General features: G+C 48.2%; 1 protein-coding gene across 1 annotated transcript in view; it reads right to left on the bottom strand.

Annotated features, from left to right (window-relative positions):
• LOC310836710 (growth hormone secretagogue receptor type 1-like) overlaps positions 1-7,644 on the bottom strand; it is a 202,755-nt gene that overhangs the window by 92,917 nt on the left and 102,194 nt on the right. The gene's annotated exons all lie outside the window — the stretch shown is intronic.

The raw sequence follows: 7,644 nt of genomic DNA, 5'->3' as shown, positions 1-7,644 counted from the left end.
TTACGCATGGCTCTGCCCACTACAGTCTCCAGAAGGTTGGTCCCAAAGGCAATGCAGCCCTTGGTCTGAGAAAGCTTCCTCACCCCTGATATGCATAGAGATGGTGCTCTTGACCCATCACTAGATTTTGGCAGGAGGAACCTTGGCATTCCCTCCAGATTGACCCCTGACAAGATCATCACCAAGGGAAGGTAAGTACGCTTGGCACTAAGGAGCTCAAGAGCAGCAGCTCGTGGCATGGTAGAGCTGCACCCCTCACCTGACCCCTTGCCAGTTGATTCACTGCAACTTACCAAGAAGGTGAAGTGGGAAGAAAAGGCAGAGGGAGGTTGGTGTGGTGCAAACACTGGCAGGAGTACCAGATTGGTTCTGCCAAAGCATTTGCACCATGCCCCTGCCCCTATTGGGAAGTCATATGAGCACACACACACACCCCAGAAATGCTGTGCATTACTGCTCATTAGGGAGCTGTTAGCTCAACAACAGTCCAGAAAAGACCAAGAAATGTATTTCATTATTAGCTGCTCCTCCTCTTTAATATGAAACTGCCTTATACCACACTGAACCATCTCATTCAGTATTGACTGGCAGTTGTTCTCCAGAGTTTCACAAAACCTGTAGTGAGCTATGGTCCTTTACAAATGGATCTACTTTGAACATACGAAGCTGACTTTTTTGTGTCAGACCAGTAATCCATCTAGGTCAGTGTTGCTGACACTAACCGGCAGCTGCTCTCCTGGGTTTCAGGCAGGAGCATTTCCCAACCCAGCTTGAAGATGCTGGGGATTGAGCCTTTTTCTACCTGATCATCAGCTGGATCGTTGTTTGCAGTGGGATCTTCTCCCTCCTCCCAAGGAGACCTTGGGTGATAGAGCCTCCTGGCAACCAAATGGGCACTCCTACACCAACTCTGGGCTTCCCACAAATTCTGCTGCTGCCCTCATTCTTGAGACTAGGCTGATGAAGAGGTGCAACTGGGCATCAAGTAGGACTCTTGGGCTGTGGGCAGGTGGGACATTGATGAGGCACTTCTGGCTGCCTTGGAATGATCACAAGTTCTTTCAGGTCCCCAGGTCATCAGTGAAAGCACCTTTCATCCAAGTTCCACCCTCGTCCAAGTCTTACCTTTACCAAATCATCCTTGAGGTCAACTGGGAAGGCCTAATTAGGCCTCTGGTCTAGAATGATTGGGATTTCCCCTCACTGTGGTGGTCCCACTCACTGCTGCTCCGTCCCCTTGATAACAGCAGGGTGGGTGCAGCACCAGCTAAAAAGAAAAAGCTAATCACAACAATACAACATGTAGGCTAATAGTAGAGAATATATAACAGAATAATTGTAGGAGTAAGCCAATCAAAGTTCATATGTAGAATATAACAGAGTGGTAGCGAGGACCGCCAAGCCGTGTGTTCAAAACATATACCTAAGGGCAGTCTCACAATAGTCTTTGAAAAGTTTCAACAGAAGACGTCTCAAATGTTTCAGAAATAAAGTCTCTCTATAGTCTTTGAAAAGTTTCAATGGAAGATGTCTCAAAAGCCTCAAAAGGGCAGTGTCTCCAGAATGATACTACTGTTTCATAATAATCTTCATCAGCTGGGTATAAGATACAAGACATACAACCGATGAAGCACTCTGGGCAGCTTCCAATATACGGTATATAAAAACAAAATAAAACATTAAACATTAAAAAAAACCACCTTCCCTTTACAGGATTGCCTTCTGCTGGCTCAGGGGTTGGATAATTTCATACCCTCCAACATTTCTCCAATGAAAATAGGGACATCCTAAGGAAAAGCGGGGCAATCTGGGATCAAATCAGAAACTGGGATGGCTTCTCTAAATCAGGGGTGTCCCTGAAAAATAGGGTCTGCCATCAGCAACTTGTCTGACAGTGCATTGATGACAACCTGCATTACACTTCTGCCGTATCCTAGAATAATAACATCCCTTCAATCCATGCCAACACCCTATCACTGGAACAACTTTATACCAGGATCTGGCAGGAGAAATTGCCCTGCCATTGATTTCAAGTTCACGAGGGGAAATCGTTTAAAATAACTATCCCCTGAATCAATGGCTGCCCTGCCCTGCTCATGCAACCGCAAGAGAGCATGGAATGCAGACCACATTCACACTTCACCTTTGTGGCACTATAGTGCTACTTTAAACAGACATGGCTCCTCCCCCCCCAAAAAAAAATTATGGGAGCAGAGCTGGTTAAGAGTGCTGAGAGTTGTTAGGAGACGGCTATTCTCCTGAAAGAGTTTCCTGTGAAGAGGGATTGACTGATAGACCACTCTGAGAACTAGCTCTGTGAGAGGAATAGGGACATCCTAAGCACTCTCAGCACCCTTAACCAACTACAACTCCTATAATTTTTGCGGGGGGAGCCATGACAGTTTTAAGTAGATTCATAGCACTTTAACTGAGCACCGAATCACAGCTAAGAGTGGGCAGCTGTGACAGTTTTTATTTTTCTCAGTTTCTAATTTTCCCCATCTTAAGTTTATTTATCTACAGTTCTCTATCAGTCTGAAATTCTTTTAAGTCCTCATGAAAACGTGTCATCATTTTAGTGGAAACTTCTCCTAATAGGCACATTTTTCTCAAGCAGTTTCCTCTAACATGTTATCTGTTATTGTCACAAATGCATGCAATTTTATGCACACTTTCCCCTGATGGATTCAGAAGCTAAACCTTGACTCATTGGTAGCTGCTGAGGAATTTCATCTGGGATCAAATCTTGTTCCAGCAGCTTAAGCTCCCCAACTGCAAAAGCCCTTGCAACCAGAAAATGAGAAGCAACCAGGTATTTTTGCCCAAGCTCCAAGCTACTTGCTATACTTCTTCTCTGTGTAAGGGAATGTGATTTTTGTTGCTGTTATCCGATATGGGTTTTATCTCATTAAAGAGCTTAAAATGCTCAGGAATATTAACAAAATTATCAAAAAGCTACAGTTCCATGATGCACCAGGGCTCATGTGTAAAACTAATGTTAGAAATGGAGACAAAGTTAGTAACACATTCTGAGCGAATACTTTTAGGGTGAAAGCCTGCTGGTTTCTGCAGGCAGTAGTATGCTCTGTCTGGTTGCTAGATGGCACTGCAGTGTAACTGGAATTGTGTTTTATTTATCCCCAAGGGCAGTCAGGTTTTCTAAGGATTGCCCTTTGTTCCAGTTCAGTGATAAAATTCAGGGGAAGGGCTGGGACAAACAACAACAAAAAAAAAAACCTGATTGGACACTGAGTTTTAAAGTGTGGACCTGTACTTGAAAAGCATGGTGCAAAATGAAGTCTGAACGAGCCCTACATGGGTGTTTGCACCTCAAATATTAATTGTATTGGTTTGTACTGTATTCAGAGAGACTACATCCATGGAAGCAGGATATTTCTGACTGATAGCCATTCAGGACTGGATAACATCTTGGAACAAGAAGTAACGTTAGCTTGGAACATCTACCCAAGTCTCAGCGTTTGTGATGACTGTGCCAACTGTTTCAGAAGGGCATGTGAAAAGCATAGAAACCAGTTAGTCTGTTCAGAATATGCCAAAATTCTCGGTTAAAACTTTCTTAGACTTTGGCTCAGTGTTGTCCCATCTATGCTATAGATTTAAAGCACCATCAATTAGAAGAGTCGTGGCTCCCCACCACCCAAAATATCTAGGAACTGTGGTTTGTTAAGGATGCCAAGAGATACTAGGACACACTCATACCCTGACACAGAGCTGCTATTCCCAGAGCGGTTTAACAGTCAATCCCTCTTCTCTGGGCACTCTAGGAATCAGAACTCTATGAGGGGAATAGGGATCTCCTAACAATTCCCAGCATCCTTTTAAAACCACAGGTGGGGCCAAAAGTTGCCTTTAGACTCAGCCTTCAGGTGGGGTGTTGGAGGAAATTTGCAGAAGGGGAGTGCATATGTGTGCTGTCAATCAATTAAGACTGTAGCTTCCCACTTTTTATTAATCACTAGGTTAATGTTAGCTAGAGTCACCTATTTTCCAAACCTCAGGATAATCACAGGTCTTTTAAGAATATTAGAAAATGGACATTGTTTCTCTCTAGTGTGGCATAATTCACAATGTTGACAAATATAAGCTACAACCCATCATTAGAATAATAATTCCCAGCTTTTTTGTGTTTGTCATGTTTTTATCCCACCTTTCTTTCAAGGTGGTGTGCATAGTTCTCCTCTTCCCCATTTTTACCTTCACAACAACCCTGTTAGGTAGGTTAGGCTGACCCAGGATCACTCAGTGAGCTTTATGACTGATTGCAGGATTTGAACATGGTCCAGCACTCCAACCAGTGGCCAGTAGTATTGTCCCCATACCTGTGGGTGGGCAATCTGTGGGCACCCAGGTATTACACATCACATCACATTATTAGCCATGCTGAGGCTGATGGGAGGTGGACTCCAGCAACATCTGCAGGTGCACAGATTCCTTAATCTTGCCACACACACATTTTTCCTACTCCCTGTGCTAAACCTGGTGGCTTCTCCTTCTGGTTTGTGCAGATAGCACTATGGCTTTCCACTTTCTAGTGAAATAAAACACACCCACACACAGGCAACTAAAGGTTGCAGTTCTGACATGTCAGTGCATATTTCCAACCGTTTACAGTGGAACCTCGGGTTACGTATCGTCCTCCTTGCAAACGCTTCGGGTAACGAGCTCCGCTAACCTGAAAGTAGATGCTGCTGGTTGCAAACTTTGCCCTGGGATGTGAGCGGAAATCACGTGCCAGCAGCACAGCAGACCCCATTAGTGAAAGCGTGCCTCATGTTAAGAACAGTTTTGGGTTAAGAACGGACCTCCGGAATGAATTAAGTTCATAACCAGAGGTATTGGTGGATTTGACCTTGTTTCCTTTTGTTTGCTTATGATACTCTAAGGGTGCCTTCATAGTGCCGTTATCCTGCTGGAGGGATTCAGTTTGAGGTCTGCAAGAGTAAACTGGGTTACAGGGCTCAATTGCACTAGCACAAGAGTGTGGGCTAGTCTTTAACCTGGTCCGGGTGCACGGGAGAGCTTAGTGCAGGAGACTCTCTCACACACCCAAACCTACTCAGTTTAGCTGGGCTTTCAAAGCACATAAGCAGGCAGCAAGGCACAGCTAGCGGCCAGTTTCTCCCCCTTCATTTCAGCAGCTGCTCTACAGAATAGGGGTCTTAGCAGTGCCTTGCTGCCTACTATGTGCTTTGAAGTCGTGACTTTGGGATTCAAAGAACAAAAAACCCTGCCAGTCAGCTTCCTCCTCCTTAGCATGGAAGAAGAGGATGGGGAGGAAACTAGAAATAGTCAGCTCCACCTGTCAATGGTTTTGGCTCCACCTACTGTTGGCCTCCTTGTCTTCTGCCCTGCCAGTCCCAATAGAACTTCTGAGGAAGATGTGCATGAGATTACCATATATACCTGAAGAAGCGTCTCCACAATCAACATTCAGCAGTGACACTGAGATCCAGCACCCAGGGTGAAATATACTCAGAGTCGCAAAGTGATTTCATGCTCTTTATTCAGCTCATAGTGGTGAGGAGGAATGAATGAATGTCCCCTCCAAGTATCTGCTTTATATACATTATTTACACAATGGGCTGCACATGATTGGCTAATTCCGGAATTCTACTGTAAGCCAATCAGGTTGTGGATTCACTTCTATCTGGAGCATGATTGGGTGGTTCCTGCTAACCAATCATACTGCTGCATTGTTCTAGGACCAATCAGACTGCTGCCTTTTGGAGCCTATTGTTCTAGGACCAATCAGACTGCTGCAGTTTGGATCCTACTCAACTCAGTACATAACACCCCTCCCCTCTAAGTTCCAGTCCTGCCCGGGAGGTCGCATTCATAGTCCTCAAGGTACGCCGGCGGCCTACGTGTGCGTTGCGGCTTGGGGTGTTCCCTGGTCCGGGGTTCAGGTTCTGGCTCGTGTTCCAAGGATGCTGGCTGTGATGGGGCTGTTTGGTCTGGCGCAACCGGCTCGCTCAGTCGTGGTTCTGGTTCCGGTGTCCTTTCGGCCTCACGGGTCCTCTCTGTATTTACTGATTCTGCCTCTCCTCCTTGCCCCTGCTGCTCTATGGGCCTCACTGCCCCACTGTTCCCTTGGGACTCCTCTGACCTGTCCTCCTCCTCCTGGTTTTCTCCCGGGAATCGTCGCCGTATCTGGTCGCAGTGGCGGCGCCAGCATTGCCCCCCATCTGTTAGCACCTCGTACGACACGGGGCCAGTGACCCTGGTGACTGTGGCGGGTACGCATGCAGGGCCTGCCCCCAAATTCTTTGCGTACACTGGGTCCTGGGCCTCGAAGGTCCGGGGGTTCCTGCCTTCCCCCACCACTACCTCATCCTGAGCTCTATCGGGGTGAAGGCGGTCCAATCTGATTGCAAGGCGCCGACCCATTAGTAGTTCAGCGGGGCTCCGGCCAGTCGTTGAGCTGGGGGTGCTGTGCTGTGCTAGAAGGAATGTAGCAAGGCGGTACTCCCAATCCCCTTGCGTCATGCGGCGAAGGGTGTCCTTGGTGGTCCACACCATGCGTTCTGCTTGGCCATTGGTGGCCGGGTGGAATGGCGCCGAACGGATGTGGCGGATGGCGTTCTGCACTGTGAAGGTTTGAAATTCTCCTGACGTAAATGCAGTCCCGTTGTCTGAGACGAGAGTGTCAGGGAGCCCGTGGGTTGCAAACAGCCTGTGTAGTGCCCGGATGGCTGCGGACGTAGAAGTGGACGGTACCAGTGCGACTTCCAGCCATTTGGTGTAGGAGTCCACCACTATGAAGAATGTTTTCCCCTGAAAGGGGCCAGCGAAGTCCACATGCAGACGTGACCATGGTCCTCGGGCGGACTCCCATGACTGGACTGGGGCCCTTGGGGGATCTGGGCGGGATTCTTGGCAGGCCTGGCAGTGTTTGACCCAGGCCTCTATCTCTCCGTCGATCCCCGGCCACCACACGTAACTCCTGGCAAGGGCCTTAATTTTTACTACCCCTGGGTGTGTCTTGTGTAGGGCTGTGAGGACCCTTTTGCGGAGGGGCTGGGGAACAACGACCCTGCTTCCCCATAACAGGCACCCCTTGTGGGCTGACAGTTCATGTTTGAAGGGTTGTGTAGCCGGCGAATTCTGGCCTGGGGCTGCTGCTGGGCCATCCCCTCCACACCCAGTCCAGGACCCGGGAGATGACCCTATCTTTCTTGGAATGGTGTGCAACTTCTTGTGCCTGAATGGGGCGGTCGGGAAGCAGCTCCAGGCTCATAACCTCTTGTGCAGGTGCTGGGTCGGGGCCTGTTTCCGGTAGTGGTAGCCTGCTGAGGGCGTCTGCATGGCCCATTGCCTTTCCAGGGCGGTGAATCAGTGCATACTGGTAGCTGGCAAGGACCACATGAGGACGCCAGGAGACAGCACTTGGGGGGGTCTGCTTTTCGGGGGCAAACAAGCCGAGCAACGGCTTGTGGTCAGTCACCACGGTGAAGGGCCGCCCGTACAAGAAATCATGGAATTTTTTTACTCCCTTCACGATTGCCAGACCCTCCTTGTCAATTTGCGAGTAGTTCCGCTCGGTTTCGTTGAGTGTCTGGGAAAAGTATGCTATCGGTACCTCTCTTCCATCCGGGAGTTGGTGTCCCAGGACAGCACCGATGC

The sequence above is a fragment of the Podarcis gaigeae genome (assembly GCF_964106915.1).
Source record: "Podarcis gaigeae genome assembly, chromosome: Z".
NCBI classification, from domain to species: Eukaryota; Metazoa; Chordata; class Lepidosauria; order Squamata; family Lacertidae; genus Podarcis; species Podarcis gaigeae.
The sequence above is the reverse complement of the archived record's forward strand: the minus strand, read 5'-3'. Positions and strand labels throughout refer to the sequence as shown.